The sequence below is a fragment of the Pinus tabuliformis genome, chromosome 5_1 (genome assembly GCF_031772625.1).
Source record: "Pinus tabuliformis cultivar Carrire ecotype Pingquan chromosome 5_1, CPIR1, whole genome shotgun sequence".
Lineage (NCBI taxonomy): Eukaryota > Viridiplantae > Streptophyta > Pinopsida > Pinales > Pinaceae > Pinus > Pinus tabuliformis.
In genome coordinates this window covers 622,831,832-622,848,220 of record NC_142305.1, presented here as the reverse complement: position 1 = coordinate 622,848,220, position 16,389 = coordinate 622,831,832, and the positions used below count along the sequence as shown (strand labels likewise).

Sequence of the window (16,389 nt, the reverse complement as noted above, 5' to 3'; positions counted from 1 at the left end):
TGATTCGATTGAAAGATGGTTAATTGAAGGAGATCCAGATAGACTTAAAAATGATAAAGATCAGATGCAAGATGAAGAAAGACATAGCACGCATATCTTACATACTTCATCTGATAGTTTTGAAACAGAAAGTTCCGTGTCATCAGTCATACAACCAGCCAGAAAGAAAAAGCGCAAGAGAAAGAAAATGAGAAGAAGATTTGACGCATCAGATGGCCGCGAGCAGCTTGATTTTCGGATAGGAAAAAGTCCTACCATATGCAAAATTGGACATGGCACATCCGACAAGCAGCCGACAGATTTGCCTGAAAGCAGGCAAATGCTCAGTATACACTATATTGAACACATCTGATGCCATGGGGCATCTTTTGTATTGTATTTCTAACCCTACTCCATGTTTTTTCTGCATTTTTATTTCTGCTTTAGATAGTCAATAAATGAAGAGCTTTTATCTTTCCTGTGCTTAATGTTATATGATGATTTTTTTGGATGGACGCTACTTATTTTGGTGTTGTATGGATGCAGATTCTGGATTCTCACATTCCTGCAAGCAGCAACGTGTCCCCAAGTAGAGCCAGATGTTGACCACTACCGGTTAACTACCCATGCAGTGCACCCCCATTTTCTTGGCAGAAAGGGGCAACACCTGATCGATGTGTCCGAGCCATCCTGCAATCATCAGCAGTTTCATCATTTTGATCGTAAACCCAGTATGCATGTATGAATTGTAAATAATCTTAGCAGATATGAGTCGTGTATGTAAATTGCCTAGGTGGACCTAACTTTCTAGTGGTAATCTGTCCCAGAAGGTTTTTCGTCTCACCGATCCATGATCGGCAGAGTTTTCCTTCAAACCTGACCCCAAAGCCGGGATGGATTTTGTCATTAGAACTTTAGGAGAATCCTAGTGTGTTGATCTGCTAGGTTATAAGTGTGTCGCAGAAACTGGGTGATTTGTGAGGGTCTGTATTAAGTGGATTTGTCCCCTTGAGATGTAAATTGTAAAAAGTCATCATGAAATGTGTCTTGAGGGTTGAAAATATTTTAAATCCCCTCATGTGTCCTAAGTCCTAGGTCCTAGGTGATGTTTCCGAAGGCTTAGTTCGATGATCCATTTTAAAATGAATTAAAAAATAAAAAAATAAATAAAAAATAATAATAATAAAATAATAAAACAAATAAAAATAAAAAACTAAAAAATGAAAAAATAATAAAAAAATTAAAAAATAGAGCAAAAACCCTAAAATAATAAAATAATAATATTTTAAGTGAATGCATGCAAAATATTATTTTTTAATAAATCGACGGATGAGATCAAGAGATGTCTTGATCCTCATCAACGGTCGAGATCATTTCAACATGGATCACTCGAACTAGCCGTTGGAGTCATTTCCTTTAAGTAGGGTGCTAGGGGTCATTTTCAAAAAAAAGGGAAGAGGATTTGTGAGTCTGGTACTGAAGAAGCTCTCTTGTAAATCTGTTTTTGGTTAATAAAAGAAGACTTTTGGGTCCATATCTTGCTGGTGTTACTCTCTTGAAATGCTGTGAGATTGTTTAATTTTCTGCATATGTTATTTTCAGCCATTAATAATAGCTCATTGTAGAGTATTGTGAGCACATGCATCGTGTTCACTTGCTAGGGTTTGAGTGTTGTTAGGATTTCTGAAGTAATGGCAGGTATCTCCATTACTTTTTGAGATCTAGCAGCATTTTTGCCCTCTTTACTGATGGTTGTTCTAAGTTGTGCAGAAAACCCTTTCTGAAGAAGATTTGGTGGGCGTTTGGGGAAGTTCTCGGCTGAACCAGCCAACTCCCGCAAGCATTTTTTGCTGAGCCCAGTTGGATTTGATCCTGGGTCTATCATTCGGTTTATTTTTCTAAGTTGCATGAGAGATTTTCTGAAGTTCTTCACAGTGAAAACCTTAATTTTTTTATTCTTTAAATATTTTCTGTGCTCATTGATGAATTTGGCTGTTAAGGGGCCAAATCTGTAAATTAATTAGCTGTTCTAGGGTTTCAAATTTCAAATTTTTGCCTTATACAGATTTTGTTAGGGTTTTCCTTTTTTTTGCAGGTGCTGGTATTTCAGGAATTTTTGGGGTTTTATCATTAAAGTCTGGAGTAGCAAGCCTGCAAATCAACAGCCAGCGCTCATCTATTTTGTCAAGCCGCAAACCAGCCAGCGGCGTTGGCCTCTTATCCATTACATTACCCCTGTACCGCTCTGCCGGGTCCGCGTGGCTCTCTTTCCGGCCCTGTAGTCTCTTCTTCACACGTTTTGTCCACCGCTCACGTCACATCCAGTGCTATAACCCTGCGTAAATTTAATTTCTGCAGTCCTCAATTCTTTTACACGCCCACGCAGTCACCATGCAGTCCTATCTTTTCCCTTTTGTGTTATCGAAGCTTCTGTGGACCTGCAAGCATATACGACGTGGGTAAGATTGGGCGTGGCTGTCAAAAAATCATCGCGTCTGCAAACAAAGGCAAAGAAAAAACGCAAATTTCTTCTTTGCGGAAGCGTGTATTCGCTGCTCCTCACGCTGATATGCATATCATTTTTTTTATGCCACCATCCAAACTCTCAAAGCCTTAGGCCAGTCGCCCATGCGATCTCGTACAGTCCTCCGTTCATTTTACAGCTGCCGCCTCCCAAGGTAATCGGCCCTGATGAGAACGGCTTGAAGAAAATCGAGTATCGGTGCAACGATCATGGTGAGAAGGTCCAGAAAACTTCCGCACGCATCCGCAAGGTGGCAAAGGCCAGGCTCAGCAAGCGAGAGAACGTTTCGATTTCTTCATCAATGTCCAGATTTTCAAGAAAGCCGAACAGGTAAAATCGATTCAAGTTTTTCTCAAATCATTGCGTCGATTGTCTCCAGGTATTCTCTAAATCATTTTCTTTTGTTTCTGCCGGCATTAGCTGTTCATGGTTTCCGCATTCAGTTTCTTTGGTTCAAATCGAGGTCACGATTTTGATAACATAGGCTGCCGTCACATTTTTGCTGGGGTCACGTATCAGTGTTTTGTCTCTTAGATTTTACGACTTGTTCATAGCCTGATTCCGTAGTCATAGTTGCGTTTCTGTCTTTTGTTCCTTAGGGTTTTTCGATTATAGTTTTTCCTTTACATTTGTTAGATTGTATTTTAATAAAATCAAAAAAGGGTTAAACGTAAATTAGATTTTAATTTATTTATTAAGATTTTAGATTTAGGTAGATTTAGGATTTTGTTATTAGAGTTTTGGTTTTAAATTATGTTTAGAATAGATTAAAATTTTATGTTTTTTATGGATTTTTAATTTTCATTTTTATAATATTAAATTTTTTTTTTTCGAAAAAAGTATAAAAAAATTTGTGGAAAATTTTCTTCGTCAGATCCAGTTATTTTCGGGAATTATCATCTTTCATGCTGAGATCTAAAATTTTCAAGTCGAGATGCGAATATGATGTCTGGTTAATGATTTACGATTCTCTTGGTGGTTTTAAGCATTTATATTTTCAAAATTCTCAGTTGCTGGATATCGTTTTGGTTATGTGATTTAGCTGATACCTTTTGATGACAAATGATTGCTGTTCACGGTTTATTTTTCTATATCATCTAACAAGTAATCATTTTAACAACAATCTCTCAAGGCACTGGTCTGCTAAATTAATCAAATCCATTTAGTGCTTATCATATCGTGTCTCCCAACCAACTGGTCGACAGTTGGTCTTCGTCATATCATAGGGTCTACCCCCCTTAGCCGCGGGAGACAGGCTTAAACGGAGGGATCGGGGATCAGAGTGACAGCCCCTGGTCTGAGCGTTGTCGTGTCAATCTGCACGACAACAAGTTGATTGAGGAAAAACACAAGTGATTGAGTTTCAAGTGGTTGACTTGAAATCTGACGAGTTGCATGAGCAGTTAACTCATGCTAACTCAATAAATCACAAAATCATTCCTTAATTAGAAACTCACTAATTTTAACCATTCGAATTGCCTTTAAAAGGAGGAACGAAGGCACAAGTTTAATCATTGTTTTGGAGAGCATGAGTTGGTGAGACCAAGCAATAGCAAGCATGAGTTTGTGCGCGGAGCTTGTGAGAGGAACAACGTGCAAGAGATGATTGTGCACATGTTGGTAGAGGTAACAGAGATCAACAACCTTGCAAAGGTTTCAAGCTTAGATCAAGCAAGAAATACAAGTGCCTCTTTCAAGTTGAAACAATTGTATTTTGTAAGAGATCAATTGCTTAGTTTTCCTAAATAACATTCTAAAGTAAGCGAGGGTTTTCCTTGTTGGGTTCCCTAAACAATTTTGTGATTTGAATTGTGTGACTGTGCTTATATTTCTATTCCTATTGCGTTGCATCTAGTAGAGAAATTTTGCATTTATGTGAGAAGAAATTTTATTTCAGAGTGCTCATACTAGCAGATCAAAATTTTGTGGATTTTCTACAGGACGAATGGGTGTATAAATAGCCTTTTTGTCCATGCGAAAGGGTGCCTCTTTTGTGTTGAGAAATCTAGGGGGCAACAAGTGTAGGTGATTTCTCTTACTTTGATCACTGCGTGTGATGTATTTTTACTTTACTTGATTACCTTCTTTCCTTTATTATTATTAGTGTTCTCTATCTTCAAACAACTTAGGCAAGATCAGCCAAGGTCAAAACCTCTTCAATTGAGAGGAAAACCCACCAGAATTGTTCTCTTCTTATAGAACTTCAATTGACGAATTCCAAGACCTATGATCCTTGACCAAGACCCTTCAAGACCAAGTCATCCTTCCTTCTTGATGAGCTTTCCTTACATAACTTCCAGTAACAAACTTTCACCTTCTAGTAACTTCTCCAGCAACTTCGACCCCAACAAAAATTTCTGCAACTTCGACCTAGCAGCTTCAACAACTTCGACCTAGTAGCTTCACAACTTTGACCTTGATGCAACTTCAACAACTTTGACCTAACAACTTCACAACTTCGATCTAGAGGCAGCTTCACAACTTCGGTCTTGCAGCTTTACAACTTCGACCTTGTAGATTCACAGCTTCGATGCAACTTCAAAATTTTGTCTAGTCCAGAAACTGTAGAAACCCTAACGAGAGAGAGAGAGAGAGAGAGAGAGAGAGGTCCAAAAACTTCGATCTTGATCTTTTTCTTCTTCTCTGTCCTTTTCCAGCTTTTATCTTGATGAGATCGAACTTGCTTGAGTGAGTATGCAAATGAGGTCGAATTCCTTCTTATTTATAGGCTTGTGAGGGGTACGAATTGCTATCTTGAGGCCGACTTGTCCCTTCAAGTAGGTTGACTTGGTCTTTGTGCCATGATAAGGTCTTGGAGGGTCTTTGGACTTTATTTTGACTCGTTAAATTTTTCTTTACAATATGTAACATGTCCAAATGGGTCTTCAATACATGACATTGACTCATTTGACTTTATGACAAAACCTAGAAGCACTCAATGGGTGCTTGACCCTAAAATAAATTTCCCTTGAGCATGAAACCCATTCTCCAAGAACATGTAATAAATTTATTTTTCTCTTTTCATTAAATACATAAAATCACGATTACATATGCCATTATGAAGACCAAACCTAGTTACATATTTCAACACTCCCTCTTAACTAGGGAGGTATTCATAATCCATACAAGGTAGTTGGACATTCTCAATCTGAAGAATTCTCATAAGAAGAGTCGGATTGGTAACCCTTCTGTATAACATCATATCGTCCAACGTTGTCATATAGCAAGGCCTTGACTAATAGCTCTATTTCTCCACAAGATCAGAGCACAATGCTGGCGAGACCAATGATTTATAGACACCCTCATCATTGTCTCTCTTGGAAGATACCCCACCCGGGTTCTCTCAGAGTATGTTCCACCAAGATTATTCTTATCTTGGATTCCCATTCCTCCAAGAATATCGGTCCTCTACGACTACTCTTATCTTGGATGCCCTACCACATCCTCAAAGAGTATCGGATGCTAGATGCTTACCCAATCCTCTATTCTATCTTCCCAGGTGAAGACAAGAATGATGTGTCTATCTCACCCTCTCAAGTAGGGAGGATATGCTCATTTTAGTGAAGGAATGTATCCATTCCTATAAAAGGAATTTACCCAAGCTCCCTCTTAATTAGGGACTTGACCAAGCTTCCTCTTGACTTGGGACTTGCTCCCAGTAGTTCTTTAGGTGGAGATCATGGGACAATCAACTGCTTGAGGAGCTCCTCCTTTTAATGTCATGAACTTATTTTTCTTTATTCAAGAGTCTTCATCTTTCTGGGACTTGTTTGTAGGGCATCGACCATCCATCACTTTCATTCATGAATCATGTCAGTCATGTCATCCTTTCTTTCATTGGAAAGTGATCCATTAGTCCATATTTGGCCTTTCCTTCATGCCTTGCTACCTTCTTCGCATCATGTTTCCTTCATGATCTTTCATCCTACCACATGAGTGTCAGTTGTAGATGACATCTACAACTCTTCCTTTGGTAGCCCTGCATTAGCCCATCCAGATATTATTCAAAAATAGAAAATGAACATTAAATCAAAAATACCTTTATGATGGTCTTTCATTGTGACATCTCTTTATTTGTGTCAACATCCTGCATATATATTGACACATCTCCAAAAAGATATACAACGTCAAGGGTCTCTTTCTTTTTCAGACTTTATCAGGATCTTCATATCTTTCCCATGGAGATATCATAGTCAAATCTTCTAGTCCTTGGATGTTGATTGCCTTCTCCATAGTTGCATTTTTCATGATCTCTTCCTTTCTTTATTCACACATTTCCTCCTAGGAACTTCCAATCATGGTTCTTTTCAACTTTGTTAACCACCTCATATTTCATATGAGGACATATTATGTTGATTTCATCTAGTCAATGTGTGAGCCATGGCTTCATGCATCCTTTCACAGGAGGAGATCCTTTCTTTTGATCATGCTCTTGAGGTAGAGCATTCATTCATGATATCTGCAACCATATGACATGACTCTATTTTATCAAGTACAAGCATACATACCTCATCTCTTTCTTTTGGTCATCTAGACTTCCTTCGACAACTTCCTTGATTGAAAGAACTTCAATCCCTTGACCTGCTTCACTTCTTTTGACATCATATCATCATCCCATGAATCCCATACAAGTTGGAATTCCTGGCGAGACACTTGCTTCTTCTAGTAGGTGAAATTTCCAATGAAGATTCCAACAGAGGATCTTGATCATCCTCATCTTGCAAATGCTCCTTTTGAATGATGTATGATGAGCTCTATACTAGATGACTTTCTTTTTCCCATAAGTACTACTTATGCTTCTAATGAGGTTACCAAGAGCTACATCCTTCTATAGGTGACAACCATAGACTTCTATTTCAGCTATCTTTCATGCTTCTTTATGATGATGTCACGAGCTCTTGCTTTCAATCATATGCTTCTATGATGCCATCTCCTAACATGATGCATCCTATCATGCTTCTAATGATTCCTACCATGATAGTTATACTTTACAACAGAAAACTTGAAACAAAAACTTGAAAAGAACTAGGTGAGGAAGACTATCTCAATCATAGTAGAGATCTTTTACTTCCTCCTTCTTGGATTTCTTCTTTTCAACTTCTTCCACTTCTTCGACTTCTTCAGTGATATGTGCTTCTTCACTTCTTTTGTTGTTGTCCTTCTTGAGCTTTGGACAATCTCTCTTGTAGTGCCCATATTGATAACAACCATAGCATTGAACCTTCGACATGTTCTTCTTCTTTTTCTGAGGGCCAAGCTTCCCAAGCTTCCCTTTTCTTCTAGCCATGATAGAAAATGCCTGAGCTTGCTCACTTGATCCTACTTCAATTTTTGCGTTCAGCGTGGTTTCTTCGATTTTGCACAATGACCGTAGTTCATTAAATGGATTAGCTTCTTTCTTTCCATAGATGTTTGATGTGAAGTTGCCCCATTCCTGTAGTAGTGCATTGAGAACTATGGTAGTCATTTCCTTGTCAGACATTATTTCTCCCAACTCTTGGAGTTGGTCTCTTATTTCTGACATCCTCATAAAGTATGAGGCTATTCCTTCTTCTTTTGATATCTTCATCTTGTAGAGCTTGAGCTTCTTCTTTCGATCATTCGACAATTAAACCCTTAACATGACCAACGACTTCATTTTCTATGAGGATCAAATCTATCCTCTTCTTCCATGCAAGAAAGTTTGACGACCCAACCAATTTGTTGCTCTCCTTGCAATATGAAGTCATTTTGACATATTCAAATATAGATATAAAAATACTTGTCAAGTGAAGATACTCCTAGATGATGAAATCTTCAACTTGATGCCTTCTTGATTTTGATGATGATGTAGATAATAGAAGATGTCTTCTTGGAGAAGATGTCTTTCTTCAAAAGTGATCCTTGGCTCAATGGGATATCACATTGATTCCTTGATGATGATGACATCACTTTTTCCCGCTTTTCTTCCTTCAAGATAACGCTAGTTAAATTTGTTTCACAACGTCAAATTTTGGCCCTTCTTTAGAATTTCAACTTCTTGTAGCAGTTATGCAATTTTAGCCTTTTCTTCAATAACCCTAGTTGACATGTGTGGCTAGAAGATGGACAAATTTGCCTCCTTTATACTTCGCTTGACTTGACTTCTTTTTCTTGTTATTTTGGCTTGCAAAGGAGACCTTTCTTGGCACAAAACTTGATCCCTGATGGTGGCTGCAATTCGATACTTGTTGCTACAGAAGGATGTCTTAATACTTCGCACGTGTGGAGAATATAGCCTAGAAAAACAAACCCAAAACTGCTTTGCTCTTCTTTCCTCATGATAATGATTGTGGAATGTGTGAGTTTGCCAAGAACGCTTCAAGTGTGGAACCCTTCTTTGAATGAGCTAGGGTTTTGAGGTCTTCTTTGATTCTCTTAATTGTTCCCTCTCAATATGGTGAGAGGGTTAGTCCTTCTTAATGATTGCTGCTTTTGATGTTTCCAAGATGATCTCTTTATACTTCGGCCCTCGAGTATCCTTCTTTATGTTGCCCTTCCTTGATGTAGTCACCTTAGCTCTGATACCATGTTGAGAAATCTTGGGGGCAACAAGTGTAGGTGATTTCTCTTGCATTGATAACTGCTTGTGATGTATGTTTACTTTACTTGATGAAATTCTTCTTTCCTTTATTATTATTAGTGTTCTCTTTCATCGAACAACTACCAAATCATAAGGAACAATGAGACAATAGGACACAAGATATAGGTGATCAACCAGGGCCAAAACCTCTCCAACTAAGAGGAAAACCCACCAAAATCCTTCTCTTCTTATAGAACTTCAATTGATGAATTCCAAGAGCTATGATCCTTGACCAAGACCCTTGGCTTTTCTTCTGCATTCATGTTCTCTCATCAGTTACTTCTGTAAGATAATGATTGATGTGATTGCTAATGGATTAATGTAATAATGAATGAGCTCATGAAGTATCTGATCTCAACAAAGAACGTGTTACTCTAAAATTAACATGGTATCAGAGCATGGTGAGGACAAGCCCAAGCAAGAAAGAATGCAATCTCTAGGCATTTTTTCTTCCTCCATCTCAAGCCTCGGCTCTAATTTTGTGGATCAGTCAAGATTATATAGGTCATGAATGAATATGTATTTTGAAGTGAACGCTGTATCTTTTTGAACTAGTAAGATGTTTGCTATGCGTTCGATTGTATCATACCCAGAAGATCACAGTTTTTCAGGAAATTGAAGAAAGACATTCGCATTAATTTCTTGTTCACGAGAATATGTAAGCTTATAACAGTGGAGCTCTTTTGCACTCACATTGCAACCACTTGTTTGAAAGTAACTAGGTTTGGTCTTCATAATGACGTGTGTAATTGTGATTTTATGTAAATGATGTAACGAAGAAAAATAAAATTATTATTGTAATGCTTGCCTCATGGGTTTCATGAGCAAGGAATTTTATTTTTAGATGGCTCCCATTGTGAGCCTTTAGGATTTGTCATCTAGTCATAAAAGTCAAAGAGAGTCAATGTCATGTATGAAGAACCTTTCTTGGACATCTTACAATTGTATATCAGTGTATAGGATTGTCTAGTAGCCTTCCAAGACAAGCACAAGTTATTCCTCTTCAAATTGGCCTCGAGATAAAATAAAGAACACATGTCGGCTTCACCTAATGAAGACACAACTGTTCATATGTTCATTTCGACTTATTTATGTCATACAACAACTATATATACAGGGCTAGGGTCTTCGCATCACAAGACTACAAAACTCGTGCTAACACAAAGAAGCAAAAGTTCAGATCATTTTCTGAAACAAGTTCGGACATTACAATGGAGATAGTTCGATGAAATTACAGTGATTAAGGTTCGGTATTATCACAAAGAAGAAACCTCTCTACCCCGATGTCATTACAGTTCAAAAAATCACAGTCTCGGTGCCATCTCAGTGTGACCACAGTTCGTTGCTATCATAGTTTTGGTGACCATCTCAGTGTGCTCAGATAGGAGATGATCTTAGTGTGACCACAGTTCGTTTTGATGCTACCACTGTAACTATGTATCGGTGCTAAGAAGGTCGAAGTGGAAGAGGAGTCGAGAAGAGGAAAAGAGCAGAAGGTTGACAGTCAAGAGAACTAGTGTCTTGGTCTTGGAGTGGAAAATAGGTCAAGGGTCTTGGTCTTGGTATTCGTCAATTGGAATCTCTATAAGAAGAATTTGTGTGGGTTTTCCTCTCAAAGAGTGAGAGGTTTTGGCCTTGGATGATAGCCTACATTATGTGTCTCTTGTCTATTTATGTTCATGCATTGGTAGCTGTTTGATGAAGAAGAACACTAATAACCTAAGTAAAAGAAGATCCTAATCTAAAGAAGTAAAAAGCACTCACAAGCAGTTACTAATTGAAGAGAAATCACTTAATACTTGATGCCCTATATTTTTCAACATGGTATTAGAGCTAAGGTAACAAAGTCAAGAAAGGGCATCTAATCAAGAGACGCTCAAGGATCAAGTTTCAAGGAAGGCATCAAATCAAAGATCATTGTGAAGTCAAGATCTACAAAGGAAGCATCATAACCAAAGAAGAAGCCTACAAAGAAGTTGGTGGAACCCTCAAGACATCTCAAGAGACCACAAAGACCCTACTCAAGTTGAAGAACTTATACATCAAGTTCCTTCCTAGAGAAGCTAGATCAAAAGGCGGTGTCATCTCACTCCTTGTGGGATCAAGGATCATTCTTGAAAGAAAACTACCTTCATCGAGGAGAAGTTTTCTATCCTCTATATCATCATCAACATCAAAGAAGCAACAAGGAGAAGGAGAATCCTATCAAGTTAGCAGATGACCTTATCTGAATCTATCAAAATGTTTTTTGCATGGAAAGCAACAAATTGGTTGGGGCTTCAAACTATCTTACATGGAAGAAAAGGAAAAATCTAAATCTCATTGAAAATGAAGTCATGGATCGTGTCAAAGGATCTATCACAAAACCAGGAGAGGAAGATGCTCAAGCTCTTGCCAAGTATATGAGAGAAGAAGTTAGGGCTCAAAGGATTCTCATAGAATCCATCAAGGATCCCCTCATCCCATATGTATCTAAACTCGAAACATCAAAAGAAAGCTATAGCAAACTGGTAGCGCTATATTCCATAAGCATTGCTGGAGAAGTCATCTCATTAAGGCAAGAACTCTACAAGTTGAATATGCCTAGGGAAGATGGAATAACCTCATACTTTATGAGGATATCTGAGATCCGGGATCAACTACATGACCTGGGAGAAGTCATGTCTGATACTGAAATGACTACAGTTGTATTAAATGCACTACCAATGGAGTGAGGTAACTTCAATTCAAGTATCTATGGGAAGAAAGAAGCTACTCCATTCCAGGATTTGTGGTCACTATGCAAGTTTGAAGAATCTAGACTAAGGTCAAATCTGATGTGGGAGCAGGTGAGCAAAATCAAGCTTATGCTGCTATGACAAGAAGAAAGGGACAATTTGGAAAGTTTGGTCCTCAGAAAAAGAAAAAGATTTATGGGTGTCAAGAATATGGACACAACAAAAGAGATTGTCCTAAGAACAGGAAGGACAATAAGAAAAGAAGAGAAGAAGCCCACATTACTGAGGAAGTAGAGAAAGATGAAAAGAAGAAATCCAAGGAGGAAGTAAGAGATCTACACTATTGAGATAGTCTTCCTCACCTAAGTTCTTTTCAAGCTCCTAAGCCTTTTGTTGTAAGGTATGACCATCATAATTCACTAAAAGGGACGCATCAAGGCATCATAGAAGCATTGAAAGAAAGAGTTTGAGACATCATCATAGAAGAGCATGAAAGATGGTTAGAATCTATGGAAGTCAAGGATATAGCTCTTGGGAATCTCATTGGAAAGATAAGTGGCAAGGTCATCTAGTACAAGGTTCATCACACATCTGACAAAAGGAAACATTCACTGATGGGGATACTTTAGATCCTCAAGATTTTTCGATGGAATCTTCATCGAAAGGTTCACCGATCAAGAAAGGAAACAAGTGTTTCATCAAGAATTCCAATCTTGTAGAATTCATGAGATGATGGTATGATGACATAAAAGTGAAGCAGATCAAGGGATTGAAGCTTTTTCAATCAAGGAAGCTGCTGCAGGAAGTATGGATGACCCAAAGGAAAAATGAGGTATGTTTGCTTAGATTTGATGACATGCACCAATGCTCTATCTTAAGAGCATGATCAAAAGAAAGGATCTCCTACCCAATGTTGCATGAAGCACCCCCCCCGGTTCCAAGCCCCGAAGCGCGTCCCGTACGGAAGCGCCTAGGAAGCTTGGTCGGAAGCGCGCTTCCGAATTTTTTGTCGCTTCTTAGAAATTCGAAAGCTTGGTCGGAAGCGCGCTTCCGAATTTTTTGTCGCTTCTTAGAAATTCGAAAGCTTGGTACGGAAGCGCCGAAGCGCGCTTCGTACGACGCTTTGGGCGTCGGAAGTGTGGCGCTTCGGAGGAGGAAGCGTACCTAGTTCACACATTATAGTGGATAAAGTTCGATGAAATTACAGTGATTAAGGTTCATTATTATCACAAAGAAGAAGTCTCTCTGTCTCGATGTCATTACAGTTCAGAAAACCACAGTCTCGGTGCCATCTCAGTGTGACCACAGCTCGTTGCTATCACAATTTTGGTGGCCATCTCAGTGTGCTCGGATAAGAGATGATCTTAGTGTGACCATAGTTCATTTTGATGCAACCACTGTAACTATGTCTCAGTGCAAAGAAGGTTGAAGTGGAAGAGGAGTCGAGAAGAGGAAAAGAGCAGAAGGTTGATAGTCAAGAGAACTAGTGTCTTGGTCTTGGAGTGAAAAATAGTTCAAGGGTCTTGGTCTTGGTATACATCAATTAGAATCTCTATAAGAAGATTTTGTGCAGGTTTTCCTCTCAAAGAATGAAAGGTCTTGGCCCTAGATGATAGCCTACATTCTGTGTCTCTTGTCTTAAGTTCATGCATTGGTGGTTGTTTGATGAAGGAGAACACTAATAACCTAAGTAAAAGAAGATCCTAATCTAAAGAAGTCAAAAGCACTCACATGTAGTTTCTAATTGAAGTGAAATCACTTAATACTTGATGCCCTAGATTTCTCAACACTACCCTTCTGCCATCTCAGGAAGGCCATACGTGGATTGGCAACTTGACATTGGGTGATATCAACTATAATAACTTTGGGGAGATTGCTTTGTGGAAGAGATACGTAATATCGCTCTATTTTGCCATAGTTACTATGGCTACAGTTGCGAGGGTTTTTATGTGCATTGTCTGGGATTCATTTTGCAGGGTTTCTTGTCCAATGAAGTTTTCTAAAACATGATCTTGTCCAGATCAAGGCTTATTAACTCTCTGCGGCCTTGAATATCTATCCTTTGTGGCACAGTTTCTTAGCGAGATGTAAGGGTTTCTTTTTGGTTTATAAATTTCAAAGTGTTTTTGTTAAATTTGGCAACTAGGGCGAAACTCCACCTTGGACAACTCATATGATGCAACTGATATTTTTATTGGATTCCTCTCCTTGAGAGGTGTAGGATTGATCGAAAGATCATCTCATTCTGACATGTACAAATGGAATTATGAATTTATTTTGTTTATGGACAAATTGTCAAAGTCGGCCATCAAACTAATGTAGGCTCAGAAGCCCAACAGTCACATCTATTCATCCTCAACGTTTGCATATAAATAGAAGGTGCTTTTGCCTCATTTGGATATCACTCACTTATCATAGATCTCTCTCTCATATGTTTGGGTGCGGATTTCAGGACATCCTCTCTCCACACATGCAAAGAAGAAGAACACTGTCTTATTGCATTGACCGAATTTCAGGAAAGTTTTACCAAGCGTTGACCAACAACGTTGACCTGTTTGATTGCGTTTTTTGTGGGAGACTTTCTGTTTGGGTAGGCCGCATTTCTGGGCATAGAAATTGAGGCAATCCATACTGTTTGACCAATGTTGACCAAGTCTGATTGAGTATTTTCGGACTGTTTTTGGGCTGATTTGATTTTTTGTTGGAGGCTGAGTTGATTGGGTTTGACCGAGCTATATTGGTGGTCAAATTCTACCCTGTTGACCAATGTTGACTTTCTGGTTAGGGATTTTTGTGGCTGCTGTTTGACTGGATAGATTTCACTTTGATTCGGCAAGTGAATATTAAATATTGTACTCTTTGTCTCTGTTGAACTTTTGAAGTATAATATGAATAATTGATCGAAGGGTTCCCCACATTGGGGTTTGTCCCTGGCTGGCGCCATATCTTGTGTCCCCTTGTCTTGGCTTGTCTTCTACTATTATTTTTTATGTTCTATCTACATTTTACTATCATGTTAATGTAATTGCTAATCTGGAAATTGATATTGGGCTAATAAGAAAATTGAAGTAAATTGCTATCATACCATTGTTATCTAAAATTGACATGGTATCGGAGCTGAGGTGAAGACAAAGCCCAAGAAAGAGTGAAAAGAGCAATCACTGAGATTTGTTGGACAATGACAAGAGTCAATGGCCTCCACATCCTACTTCAAATCTGATGACAAGCTCAATGATAAATCTGATTATTATGCATGGAAGATGTCCGTTGATTTGACTTTGCAAGAGCAGGATGTTATGGATTATGTGCGGGGAAAGATTTCTAAGCCTCCTTCAAATGCACTAGCTGCCGCTAAGACAAAGTACAAGAAGGGTGAAGTCAAAGCAAAGAAGATCATTAGGGATTCTATTCATAAGCATTTGGTTGCATACATCTCTGATTTGAACACATCAAAGGAGATATATGACAGGTTGGTTAGCATGTTCAAAGTTAGCAATGCAAAGCAAGTTCTCTTCCTCAAGAAAAAATTGAAGGACATAAAGAAGGGAAGAGGTGAAGATATTCAATCCTACTTCATGAGGATTACTGAGAAAAAAAATTTCAATTGGAGAAGCTATTGCTGATAGGGAGCTTACTCTCATTGCCCTTGGAGGATTCCCTCGTGAATGGCACGTGTTCAATACTACTATTCTTAACAACGACAGGATTCCAGGTTTTGAAGAATTATTGACTAGATGTTCTCAAGAAGAAACAGGATGATGAAACTAGATATGCCTTCAAATAGGAATGATCCTCCTGCATTCTCCACTCATGCTAAAAAGAAGAACAATGTAGGTTTAAAGAAGCAATGTCAAGGAAGACCGGCTTTCAAGAATGGAAGGAAGGGAAGATGCTTCATTTGCAACAAGTTTGGCCACTATGCTAGGGATTATCCTAATAGAAGGGATACTCCTCATGGTGATGATAACCACAACAACAACAATTTCAGGGGAAACAACAACCAAAGTAATGGCAAATTCAACAATAGAGGAAAAATGAATGTTCCCGCTCCTCATCAAGGAAATGGTCGCCCTCCCAAGAGATCAATAAACTCGAGGTATGATGAATCTATTGTTGTTGATAACAAGCAAAAATAATTTTATCTTATATCTGCCCTCTCTACTACCTCTCCTCCAGACACCTTGGGAAATTGGTTGATTGATAGTGGTGCCTCAAGGCACTTCACTGTATAAGGAAGCTCTTTCAAATCTGATTGAAAAGGATACAAATTTACAAATTGTCCTTGGAGACAATGCCACCTATCTCGTGAAGGGATTTGGTAATGTTACTCTTCAATTGAATCAAGGTAACACCATTCATCTACAAGAAGTACTATATGTACCTGATCTAAAGAAGAACCTGGTATCTATCTCGACGATGGAGGACAGAGGATTCAAGGTGGCATTCATCGATGGAAAGGTATGCATGTGGAATAAAATTTTTAAAGATGCATTTACACTTGGATTTAGGGTTGATAGCTTATATCAAGTTGGAGGAAGTCCATTGGGAGCTATGTCTTGCGACACATC

The 16,389-nt window shown here is 38.6% G+C and overlaps 1 protein-coding gene and 1 pseudogene across 2 annotated transcripts in view; both read left to right on the top strand.

The window, feature by feature from the left end:
- Positions 1–16,389, top strand: part of LOC149166477 (uncharacterized) — a 277,345-nt gene that overhangs the window by 100,557 nt on the left and 160,399 nt on the right. The gene's annotated exons all lie outside the window — the stretch shown is intronic.
- Positions 1–16,389, top strand: part of LOC149166479 (zinc finger CCCH domain-containing protein 13-like) — a 47,590-nt pseudogene that overhangs the window by 27,085 nt on the left and 4,116 nt on the right.